This window comes from Myotis nattereri (genome assembly GCF_964212035.1).
Source record: "Myotis nattereri genome assembly, chromosome: 7".
Taxonomy (NCBI): domain Eukaryota; kingdom Metazoa; phylum Chordata; class Mammalia; order Chiroptera; family Vespertilionidae; genus Myotis; species Myotis nattereri.
In genome coordinates this window covers 35,715,332-35,728,281 of record NC_138082.1, presented here as the reverse complement: position 1 = coordinate 35,728,281, position 12,950 = coordinate 35,715,332, and the positions used below count along the sequence as shown (strand labels likewise).

Below are 12,950 nucleotides of genomic sequence, written 5' to 3'. Positions count from 1 at the left end.
TTTCATCTACATAGCTACATTTTCCTAAGAGTCACTGGTCAATAATGCTATTAAAACCAATCTCTGTTCATTTCTAAAAGGATAGACCTAAAAACAAGCAACTACAAATCTCTGCTGGCCTCATTCAGGCTGCGTTTGTCACGGATGCTCCATCAGGCTTCAGCTGCTCCATCAGGTCTGCCTTGAGGACTATTCTGAGATCGATAATTAAACTGACCTGCTTTCTGATTTTATTTTCTGTTCTGAAGAGTTTAAAAAAATTCAAACTCAACATTATAAGATAAATAGAAGAACATAATACCACAAAGGATTGATTTTGATTAAATCTGAAATGCTGCTTTTCTCTCCTGAAAAAGCATCTGGGCCATAAATCTTGGAAAAGCTCAAGGGTAAGTTCAGGAGTGATCAAGGCTTATCAATGTCTTTTTTTCTTGATGGAATAGTGAGAACTGATGGTGTCAACACCTGGGCAGCTCAGGCCTCTCCTCTCCCTCCTGTAATCCAGCAGGTAATTTCAGGTAACCTAGTCACCTCTGGTAATTTCTCCATTGAGTTTTTTCTTAAAAATTTTTTTTAAAAAAATTATCTTTATTGTTGAAAGCATTAGAGATGCCTCCCTTTCCCCCTCATTGATGCCATCCACTCCCCCACCCTGTCTATCACACTATTGTCTGTGTCCAAGTTTTTTCAGTTAATCTCTCTCCCCACCCCTTTCTTCTGAGATTGGTCAGTCTGTTCCATGCTTCCATGTCTCTGGACCTATTTTGTCCATCAGTTTATTTTACTCATTATATTCCACATATAAGTGAGATCATGTGATACTTGTCTTTCTCTAACTGGCTTTCTAGGAATATATCCTAAAAATACCAAAACACCGGCCAGAAAGAGTATATGCACCCCTATGTTCATAGCAGTGCTATTTACAATAGCTAAGGTTTAGAAACAGCCCAGTGCCCATCATAGATGAGTGGGTAAAAAGATGTGGTACATTTGCAGAATGGAATACTATGCAGCTGTATAAAAGGATCTCTTACCCTTTGAGACAGTATGGAGAGACCTGGAGAGTACTACGCTAAGGGAAATAAGCCTGTCAGAGAATGACTTCTCTTCTTTTATGATCAAGTTCTCAAGATCAGTATTATTTCTGTTCCAACCACCTGCCTGTATACATTCCTGTGTGGCTCAGTAGAATGCTGTCTCTGGGTTCGTGTTACCAGAGCCTGACAAGTAAGAATATATTGGTACTTGAGAAAAAAAAAAAATCCCTTGAATGCAGTTTTTAAATGATCTACCTAAATTCTGCTTTCTAGGAAAAAGGCTGCTTTAATTGAGCGCCAACATATTTAACCAAATGTGGTCATTAAGATCTCAAGTTTTTTCTTTTTTAGCAATAGTCACTATTTTTTTTGTTGTAAAACATTCTGAGAGATTTCACAGTATCCTGAAGGTATAGGTTTTATGAAAGCAAATCAATTATACAACGCTTTTAATTTAGAATACAGATTCCACACAGCACTCTGATTAAAGGGAGCTTTTTATAAACAAAACAATCATAAAGTGCTGCAATCTGAATACCAATGTTTTAGCCTTTTAGTCTATCAAGACTCCCTCTAAGAACTCCCAACGGTGCTCCTACCACGTCGGTCTGAACAGTCATGACAGGCTGACCAGCAAAACTGTTTCTGGAGTTCAGTGGGGAAGCACAGCGCTGCAGCTCCAAGCCTTGGCCACATGGTCACCCCAACACTGGGACTCTGACACACTCGGTGCACCGAGGCTGAAAAGCTGTCACACTCCCTGGAAGGGAAACGGCCAGGAGACCTCGCCCAAGCCGCGGCGAGGTGCCTAGGTGCCTCACTGAGCCCACGGGACCTCCGGAGGTCCTTAGCGGGACAAAGCACAAACCACCCAGCGGCCTCAAAATGCTGAGCACTGGGGCGAGCGGGCCGGTCGTGACCCCCGAGCAGCACGGATGAGGCTGTGATTACCGCGAGAGCCCCGCCACTCAGACGCTGGACGCAAGTCCGCAGCGCCCAAGGGGTTGGCATCTAGCTCAGCCCGGCCACCTCCCGCCAGCGCAGGCGCCGACAGCCGGCTCCACGCCCGCCAGGAAGGCCCACCGCCCGCGTTCCCGCCGCGGGGCAGGGCGGGGCCCGCCACGCCTGCGCACTACCCCTTCGCACCGCCCCAGCGAATCTGGGCGCACGCAGCGACACGTGACCGCTGCCAGTGTCCAAGATGGAGGCTATGGCCAGGCCCCGCAGGCACCCCGCCTCAGTCCCAGCCCCGGCATGCACCCGCTAAACGCGCAGGCACGCGCTCTTGACCGCTGGGCCGGCACGGGGCTGGAAAGTCGGGCAGGCCAAGGCCAAGGCCCGTGTTTTCAGTCACTTCCCGCGCCGTGCGCCTTCTCAACGGCGAAGCACCCAGAGGCTGGCGCCTGCAGCGTCCTTTGGTCGTCCCGCCCCCCTGGGATTGGCAGCTTCGGCAGCCAACGGGGTTCAGGACGTGTGCGGGAAGGCGGGCAGGGGTGGAGCGTCCCTGCTGTTCGTAGGGCGTCTGGCCTGGCCGTTGGCCTCTGCCGGACGAGGGGCGGGAACAGATGGGGCTGTACTTTGGCTTCCAGCGGACCAATGAAAGGACAGCCGGGCTCTCGGGAAGGGCGGGCGGAGGGCGGGGCCGAACCGTAATTGACGAGCTCTTCAGTAGAAACCAGGCAGGAGGGAGGAGCCCGGGAGGGAGGTGATGCAAAGCCGCCGCAGCCAATGGCTGCAGAACTTTTAGCTGGGGGGCAGGGCCTTGGCGGCAGACGGGCGTCGGAGCTAGCCTATCAGCGCTTGACTCTGTGCTGGAGGGGGGAGCAGCATCATGGTTCAACGTGGGTCAATTTTTTGTGAATGAGGAGGGGAGGTTGTGGGGCCGCCGCCGCGGTGCACTGTCCCTGCCGCCGCCCGCGCTCGAGCCCGCGCGCCCGCCCGTCCGTCCGCGCCGCCGCCTCAGCCGCCTGGGCCCGGCGCGCCGTGGCCGCGTCCGTACTGTCGCCGCCGCCCGAGCGCCTGCCCGCCTGCCCGCCTGCCCGCCGCCAGTGGTGGTGGTGGCGGTGCAGGCTGAGGAGATGCGGCTCGGAGCGCCCGCCGCCGCCGCCGCCGTCTCCCCGCCTGCCGCCGCGGTAAGCGCAGCCCGGTCCGGCCTGGCCCGCGGGCCATTGTCCGCCGCCGTCAGCAGGCCGCCGGCCTCCACGCCCTCCGCCCGCCGCCTTGCCCGGCAGGTGGACGCCGGTCCGCGCCCCCGGCCCAGCCCGTTCCCGGCCCGGGCACCCAGGCCGCGCGCGCCGCCTAGCTCGAGGGTTCCCGGGCGAGAGCGGCAGCCGGTCGGGACCTTCCTTGCAACCGAAGCCAAACGACGGCCCTCCGCCGGGGCCGGGAGGGGCCAGGACGGCCGCTCGCCTCCGGGGTCGCACGGCGCCTCTGTCGCTCGGGCCAGGCCGAGTTCCCAGCAGGTGGGCCGGGGGCTCCTGGAGCCCGGCGGGCGCTGTTTATGTAACTTTGTCAGGGCTGTGAGTTTGCAGAAAACCGTCCCTCCCGGGGCTCTCGGCGTGGGGTGCGCCGTCGCGCCGTGTGTGTGCGCGCCCCGGCCCGCGACGGGGTTACGGGTTGCTGCCCGCGACCCCGTCTGGGTGCCCGCAGGGTTTCCACAGGCCGAGATGGGGCTGGTCCTGCCCCGAGGATGTGAGCCGCGTCTCCCGGCGTTGTAAAAACACACCACGGCAATATAAGCAAATTATCTCGTATTTACATTTATCGCTGCATTATTTGACACTGTTACCGCGGGAGACCGTGCGGATCTGTTGGAAAGGCCGGGGGTGGAACCCAGTGTACTCATTTAGGGCACATCAGAAATTTGTAATAACTCGCGGCAGCTGATATAAGTGTTTTCCTTATTGCATGTTGTAAATTGACCTGCTGTGACACAATTTTCAAATAAAGCGTTGCAGAAATTAAACTTAAGTTATTTTGAAACTAATGACTTTCTTAACTAAATCCTAATTGCAGGACTGTAGAGACCTACCTAATTGCTTGCTGAGAGCAGCGCTGCCTTGCCCTCGCTGGGGGAGGAAAGGGCCTGGTAGTTACTTCGCTTCCTCTTTTCTCCACTCAGGCTTTTCTGTTTATTCCCACAAACCACCTAAGCATGGAAGGCCTGGAGTAAACATGCAAACAGCCCTCACCCAGAGCCCGCCCAGCAAGACTGGGGGAGTGCCAGTGGGTCTGTACCTTGGCCTGGTTTCACTTTTTCTTTGTAGCATGGTCATGGTTACCTGGAGTTTTAATTGCTTCTGATAATTATGTGCGTTTTGCGAGGGGCGGTGCTGTGATCGTGGTGGTTTCACAGTACAGCCAGGAAAGGTGGTGATGGTGACGGAGAGGGAGAGACATTGAATTAAGAAAATCAGCTGCTTGTACACAAATATACACTACAGCATTTACAAAGCAACAAAAGTTATTGCAGAATTTTGCAGTAACTATGGCAACACAATTACTCTATTATCATTGGAAATGCAAAATGCCACCCTGCTAGAAGTTCCTTCAGAATGGAGTTTTGGATATTGAAAATATGTAGATCTGATTTTTTTTTTTTTTCAGGTAGCTCCTGAGAATCCTAAAATCTGTGTTCAATTATCTATTTTTAAGACTGATCAAGCTTTCCCAGACCGTCTACTCACTTGGGTCTGTGGCATCTTGCCCTAGAACTCCCATTTGTGTGGGAGGAACGTGTTTTCCTGCTTTAAAAACACACACACCCTGACACATTGTAAGACTTCTACAGCGATCTGGGCTTTTATTTTTAAGATCAAATACCTTCCTAAAAAGAACAAGGATCAGTCAGAAAAGAAGCAGGGTTTCTACAGCAGGCAGATGTAACACTGCCCTCTTTAGGGTTCTTTCTCCTGCCAGGGGCGCAGGCAGCATGCGTGCCCCTGGGGGAGCACTGGGGCTGGGGGTGGGGTGGATGACTTGAGGATGGTTTGTAGGCCTAGAAGGCCTAGGGACCAAGGACAGATGTGGCCTGAGCCAGAGAGAATGTTCTGTGGTCAGCAGCTTCACAGCCGTGCAAAATAAAAATCTCCAAATGCCATGTTCTCCGAGGCCTTGGGGGCTGTTACTGTAGTGGGATCAATGGAACATGGCATCCTGGCCATGTGCAGCTGGAGTGCGGGTCTTGATTTTCGGTGGTTGGAACCTGCTTTATGAGGATAGGATGCCCCTCATTATGTTTACCAGGAAGACTCTAGTTCTGGAAGTTTCCACACATTGTGGGGTTGCTGCAGTTTAATTTTGTTGTAATCCTTTCCTTTTAACTACTGCATATTTATGCCCAGTAATCGACTTCCATTTTCCAGCTTCATTGTGAGGTTTCAATGCAGCATGAACGGCTTTGAATTCTCATCCTTTGATGTTGGGGGTGGCACCAGAGGAAAGGGGACTTTGTGCCGTCTTAATTGCCAGAGCAGAAGAAACATTTCATCACTCCTGTAGAATGCGTCCATACCGTTCTCTATTGAAAACGGCTGGGCTTTCATGGCTCAGAAGCTGCCATGAGTAATAGATTAATACCTGATGTAGGGAGTGAGCCAAACGCAGGGAAGGAAGGACAACTGCTGGTGCTGGGCTGCCTCAGGCGACAGGCCGTGCTGGGCTTTCTGTCCCTGGACCAAAATCAATGACTGGGGAGAAGGGTACCTAGTTTTGGTGGGAGCTTCGGATTTGGAACCTGGTTCTTCAGCCTGTGAAGCTGGGCCCCAGTCCCTGCTGTTCTAGCCAGAGGGCAATTCCCTGCCCCATTTGTTGCAGCCCCCACCTTGATCCTGGGGTGGGTGTCAGGGATCAAGTTTGGAAGGGGTTTTTGTTTCAGTCTCAGATGGTCAGCATATGCTGTGAACTGCATGGGCTCAGCGCTTTCGGCCTTGACCTTAGAGAAAGGTACAGTGTCTCCTGGTTCAAGTCAGAAGAGGGGCCCCGTGTCAAAAGTGATGCTGCATTTTAGCATACTTTATTAAGTATGTTTATAGAGTGATTCTTTTGGGGAAAATTGTCACTGAAGTAAGAATCGTGAGTTCTTTTTGTAAGGTCATGTTTATTGTCTCTTGGGCTTGTGTGAAGAGAAGGGGTGGCTGGGGCTTGTATGGGGTGCAGCGTGGGCTGTGGCATCTGCAGCTGCTCAGGATCTCTCTGCTGCCTGCCTATTCTGACATGCCTCCTTACTTTCTGGAAGGACAGTCCAGGGCCCTACATAGGCTTCCTCCACTGTGACCTCTCATAGAACCACGGGGACAGATCAGCGTCTGTATCAGCCCATGCGGAAGCCAGAATGCCCCTCCTGGGAGGAGAGTGTTCCCCTTACATAGCCAGTGGCTAGCATTTAATGAGCACTTACTGGGCCAGATGCCATGTAGCCTCCGTTTCTCTCCCCACAGCCTGAGGTGGCTCCTATTCTGTACTCAGTTTGCAGAGGAGAGACCTGAGATAGAGGTGAAAGTACAACAACTGGCACCCAAATGCTGGTCCCTTCTTCCATGCCTTGGCTTCCAGGCAGTGGTGGTCTTAAAGTTGAAGTTCATTGTAGGTGAGCCCTTTGGGAGAGCACAGCCTCTTTGAGAAGATGACAGTTTGGAATACTTTCTGGGTTCAGTGTTGTGGTCACTGCTGATGGAGTTGTTCTAGCTGACAAGAGTTGCAGCAGCCTCTGGGAAGTAGCTCTGGCTTTCTTAGGCTGTCTCCTACTCCTCCAGTGCGCCATAGAATTGGGAGGGATCTTGACAATCCTGTCAGCCGGCAGTGGTGGTTGCATGGAGTGCTTGGATGTCTCCTGAGGCTACCTGGGGGCAGGTGAGGGTGGTGGAGGACACCTGGTGCTCCACACCCATTTCAGCCAGAGCAGGGTGGCCCTCAGTGTTTTGTCTGGAAGATTACCTTGGAAGAATGCTCTCCAAGGACCTAAAACTTTGAAAAACCACTGATTTAATCTGTTATTATAATTCAGCCAGACACCTTAAAGAAAAAAATATTGACAGATTTAATATAAGAATTAAAGAAAATTCTCTTTGACAAAAGATTCTAAAAGTGAGGTTAAGAGATTATGGGAGAAAAAATATACAAAAAGTACCTATATGAGCTTAATTGTCAATATGCAAAGAGCTTTTACAAACCAATAAAAAAAAGGATGAGCATCCCTATTGCAAGAGGAGCAAAGCACATAAATATGCAGGTCACAGTGGCTACTGTAAAAAACTCAAGCTTTGCTTGTAAAGAAATTCAGCTGAAAGGAGAGTCCCTTTATGCTCATCATATTAGCAAAGGTAAGTTTGATAACACCCATTGGTGGTGTTACTGATAATTTCTATCTTCTGTGGTTTTTGAGAAACTGAAGTAAGTTAATATATGGAAAGTGCTTAGAATAGGGCCTGGCAAATAGTAAACAAAATATGAGTGTTGGCTATTATGATTTTTTGCTCTCCGTAGAGCAAAAAATCATGATTGATTATTCTCCAGAAAAGTTTTATGTGTCAAAATTTTAAGTGGTCAGTCCCTTTTCCCCAGCAATTCTACTAACTAGAATATTTATTCTTAGGAAATAATATGATGAACATAAGGCCATCCAGATGTGCACAGGATATTTTCTTATCCTATATAATAAATTGGTAATATGCAAATTGACCCTAATGCAGGGGTGGGCAAACTTTTTGACTCGAGGGCCACAATGGGTTCTTAAACTGGACCGGAGGGCCGGAACAAAAGCATGGATGGAGTGTTTGTGTGAACTAATATAAATTCAAAGTAAACATCATTACATAAAAGGGTACGGTCTTTTTTTTTTTTAGTTTTATTCATTTCAAATGGGCCGTAGTTTGCCCACGGCTGCCCTAATGGCAGAATGACCAGAACAACCGCTCAACAAGTCACTATGAAGCGCACTGACCACCTCTCAGTTTCTCCCTCCTAGCTGGCAGGCTCTAATCACCCAATGGCAAACAGGAAACTAGGGGTGGATGGCAGCAGGGGGCGGGGCTGGCTTTGAGCAGCTGGGGAACATGGCCCTGATTGCAGGCCAGGCCTAGGGACCGTACCCACGCACGAATTTCGTGCGTTGGGCCTCCTCTAGTGTTATTTATAAAAGTGACACTTATTAAATACATTTTGGTATTTCGGCCTGAGGAGTGTGTGTGTGTGCAGGCTCCCAGCCAGCAGAGTGCATTGTGTTAGGAAAGCAGGTCCTGAGTAATACCCAGGGTTTTTTTTTTTTTTTTTTTTTTTTTTTTTTTAATATATTTTATTGATTTTTTACAGAGAGGAAGGGAGAGAGATAGAGAGTTAGAAACATCGATGAGAGAGAAACATCGATCAGCTGCCTTCTGCACATCTCCTACTGGGGATATGCCCGCAACCCAGGCACATGCCCTTGACCGGAATCGAACCTGGGACCTTTCAGTCCATAGGCCGACGCTCTATCCACTGAGCCAAACCGGCTCCGGCTTTTTTTTTTTTTTTTTTTTTTTTTTTTAAGTATTTGGGTCTAAAGCAGCGGTTCTCAACCTGTGGGTTGTGACCCCTTTGGCAGTCGAACGACCCTTTCACAGGGGTCGCCTAAGACCATCCTGCATATCAGCTATTTACATTACGATTCATAACAGTAGCAACATTACAGTTATGAAGTAGCAACGAAAATAATTTTATGGTTGGGTCACAACATGAAGAACTGTATTTAAAGGGCCAGAAGGTTGAGAACCACTGGTCTAAAGTGATAATGGTGGTTGTCTGGGGTTTCAGGAAAATGAGCTGTGAGGGACTTTGATTGTCTTTTTATATATAATCCTATATAATAAAAGGCTAATATGCAAATAGACTGAAAGGCGGAACAACAGGTCGCTATGATGCGCACTGACCACCAGGAGGCAGATGCTCAATGCAGGAGCTGCCCCCTGGTGTCAGTGTGCTCCCACAGGGGGAGTGCCGCTCATCCAGAAGCCAGGCTCAAGGTTGGCAAGCTTCTCCGCCTCCACGGCAGTGCTAAGGATGTCCCTGTGGGTCACAGTCGGACATCCCCTGAGGGCTCCTGGACTGCAAGAGGGCTCAGAAATTTCATGCACTGGGCCTCTAGTGGTATTATATAACTTTTTTCTCTAAGCATGGAATACTTTTAAAGAGAAAGTTGATTTTCCATTGGGGGAAATACTCTTCAATTACATTATTTATAAGGGAGAAAGACCAAATCCTTGGGAAGTTGATAAATATGCTTAGCATTAGAAGAATTTAGGGGATTTGTTTCTCTGACTTGCTAGTGAGCTCTCTGAGCAGAGAGCTGGCCTCCTGGGTCTGGGTGTGTCTAGTGTAGTTCATCCATGCTGCAAATGGTATTTTTAGTGGTCTCACCGAAAGCAGGTTTGTACCCTTCATTCCCTTTCTCAAATCCTGCCAGATGCTGGCCTTTATTTATCAGCCTCTTCTGATAGCACTTGTCTGTTTACTGAGCTTTGGTCCCTCCCTGCTTGCTTCCTTGCTCTCAGTAAGCCCCTCAAACCCCAGGGCCTTTGCACACATTGTTTCATTTCTTGGAACCACCTCTCTTCATCTTCCTTTCCCTCAGACCCTCAATCCATGCATATCCTTTGACCCTTGTTACATATAAGCCTAACATCTTTTCTTCTCCTTTCTGATAGGATTCAGTTGTGCAATTTCAGTAGCTCATCATGATGGTAGTGGTTCAATGTCACCACTAACATCATGATGAGCTGGGGGCTCATGGGGTTGAGGGCCTCATGCCCACTCTGTCTCCAAGGCCTGGCGGTAGGTGTTCCAGGAATGAATGACTGAGTTGCTGAGGGAAGGGCACAGTGTAGGCCAGTGGTACTCAACCTTCTGGCCCTTTAAATAGAGTTCCTCATGTTGTGACCCAACCATAAAATTATTTTCATTGCTACTTCATAACTGTAATGTTGCTACTGTTATGAATCATAATGTAAATATCTGATATGCAGGATGGTTTTAGGCGACCCCTGTGAAAGGGTCGCTCGACCACCAAAGGGGTCGCGACCCACAAGTTGAGAACCGCTGGTGTAGGCCCTGGTGGAGAGCTTGGTTGAGGACTGGTCTGGGCTTCATGGCACCTGTGTGCTTCTCCCTATTCTCTGGAATTGCCTGTTTCCTTCCTGCCACCACCTGGGAACTTCTTGGTTCTGATTTTGGAGATTACATGCTTTTAAGTAAATGCCATAAATAAAAGTGATGTGGATTCTGTGATCCAGTGAGGAATGAGCAGAAAAAGGGCCTCAAACACACAGCTGTTAAGTGGCAAATGGTGGGGCTATTGTGCACACAGTCAAGGTGGGTGCACGTGGCTTGTCCTCGGCCCGGGCTTCAGTGTTCCAGGTGGCCAGCTGCTGCTTTTATTAATGGCATTTTCCCATTTGTTTCATATTGGAGTTAATGACATTGTTTAGTCACTTCTTATTTAACCTCATAATTTTAATATGATACTTTAATATAGTTGTGTATGTAAACATTTTGGAGTCTGCTCTGTTTAAAAAAGCGAATGTCAGGCTGTGTGAATTTACTATTGTTTATAAAGTATTCCGTCTGAGTGAGTCAAGTGCTTTTGTTGGATTGATGTTTGCGCTTGAAACAATAAATCGGTTCTTAGGGCCTGAAAGCCCAAGCCCGCCCTCCAAGTAGGAGTGTTTAGCGGTGATGGAATTAAGTCCTCACTGGGGAGCATGTCATCTACCTTCAGCGGTGCTCTTTGCTGGAGTGGTCTTTTTCAGACTTCAGAGAGAAGTTTTGTGATCCCCTATGGCAGTGGTTCTCAACCTTCCTAATGCCGCGACCCTTTAATACAGTTCCTCATGTTGTGGTGACCCCCAACCATAAAATTATTTTCGTTGCTACTTCATAACTGTAATTTTGCTGCTGTTATGAATCGTAATGTAAATATCTGATATGCAGGATGGATTTTCATTGTTACAAATTGAACATAACTAAAGCATAGTGATTAATCACAAAAACAATATGTAATTATATATGTGTTTTCCGATGGTCTTAGACGACCCCTGTGAAAGGGTCATTCGACCCCCAAAGGGGTCGCGACCCACAGGTTGAGAACCGCTGCCCTATGGCCTCTCTTTGATGGGGGAGTGGTGCTGGTGGTGTTTGGGAGTGTTTCCTGCAGTTTTTAATTGGTCAGTCAATATTTTGCAAATCTTAAGCCTGTACCCAATCCCAAGTACAAGGTGAGGGCACAGAGAGGAGATGGAGTTGAGCAAATAAATGCTCCTTGCCTGGGGGGGAACTCAGTGGCAGATGCAGTGGCAGGTCCTATGACCCCAGTCTCCATCAGGAAGACCTGGCCTCTGTCCACAAGGAGTGTAGTCGTTGGTGGGGTTCTGGGGTCCGGGAGAGGAAACACTCACAGGTGCACCAGGCTGGGGAGGCTGGCGCTGGGGGTCTGGGGGCCACGGTGGTAGAGGAGCAGGGCCCACATGGAGGGAGGCAGAAGCAGGGCTGGAAATGGGTGTGGTCCTCTTTAGCGAGAGTAGGGCTGTGGGCCTCTGCAGAGTGGGAAGGTCATCATGATCAGATGATGGCCAGCTCTGAGGGTTTCAGGACCAGAGGGCTGAGGAAGGATGAGCTGGACAGCCTGCCGGACTGGCTGGTGGGGCTGGTCTTCGTGAAGGACTCCCTGCTGCTTCCTTGCACACAGTTTGCTTGCATTTCATTGAGGTTTCTGAACTTCTGTTCTTCTGGTTTTTTTTGCCAAGTGCCATGAACCTGACCTCTCTGCATCTGACCTGGCTGAGGGAACAGAGTGAGGGACACAGTTGTGCACAGCCCCAGCCCTCCCCCTCCCCCTCCCCCCCCCCCCCCCCCCGGCCTGGGGCATGTGTTTGGACTGAGCACTTCCAGGGAGGACCCTAGGGCACCTCACACTGGTGGGGGAGGAGCAGGGGGGGCCATGTGCTGAAGGGAGGTGACTGTTTCTTTCCTCCTTCCCTCAGCCAGTGTTCCTGAGAGCCCTCTTCTAGGTCTGGGGCTCCTTGGAGTAGCTGTCAGGACCTGAGCTCCATGGGAGTCATTCTAGAGAACATTCTAGAAGGGACCTGAGCCAACCTTTAATCCAGCTGTTGGTTTTGTACATCTGGAGTCAAAAGCTTATTCTGAATCCCACGTGGCCCTCTGCAGGGGCTTTCCTGGAAGAACGCAGGGCTCTGGCAGACCTACAGGTCGTGAGATGGACACTGAGCAAATCAGCAGATGTCACAGGTTCTTTAAGGACTGGTGTTTGAGCCCTGCTAGGGCGGAAGGTTTGGAGTTCTGATTAGCCTGGCCCCCACCCCACTTTTGGGGCTGTGGACACCCAGGGGGAGGTACAGTCATGTACCATGGCCTAGGCCACCAATGCAGGGCATGGGGTAATTAGTGAGTGCTAAGAGCAGAACCACTCAGGCTGGGGGGCCCTTGGCCCTGTGGGCCTTCAAAGAATCATACAGACTTCCTCGGCATGCACTACTGTGGATTGCAACCCTCTCTGCTGTAAATGTATGTACAATTTTGCACTGAAAAGGTCATGATAGGTGGTTTCAGTTCCTGTTGTTTGCAAAACCTTTCTTTGCCAGCTTAAGGGCTGGGTTGTAATTCCTTCCCAGCTTCCAGGTCAGAGGGACACATTGAAGGACATGACACTGGGGCATTTCTGTTCCAACTTTGGTCTCCTCCCCAGTACCTCCTCTGAAGCTGGTGTTCACCTTTAACTAGTTTAGTGGCAGCCTGAGCCCATCCCCCGTTGTCAGCTTGGACAGCAGCCCACCTGCAACCTCCTAATGGTCCTTTCTACTCAAGGTCCCCGAGGAAGTGTGGGCCAAGTGGCCTGCCTCTCTCTGGGCAGCCGGAAGTGGCCTCCTC

The 12,950-nt window shown here is 49.9% G+C and overlaps 1 protein-coding gene across 2 annotated transcripts in view; it reads left to right on the top strand.

The window, feature by feature from the left end:
* Positions 1-2,847: 2,847 nt before the first annotated feature.
* Positions 2,848-12,950, top strand: part of HDAC4 (histone deacetylase 4) — a 232,932-nt gene continuing 222,829 nt past the window's right edge. For both annotated transcript variants that reach the window (XM_081095399.1, XM_081095398.1), the window contains exon 1: positions 2,848-3,169. The gene's annotated coding sequence lies outside the window, so the exon portion shown is untranslated. The remainder of the gene's footprint in view (positions 3,170-12,950) is intronic.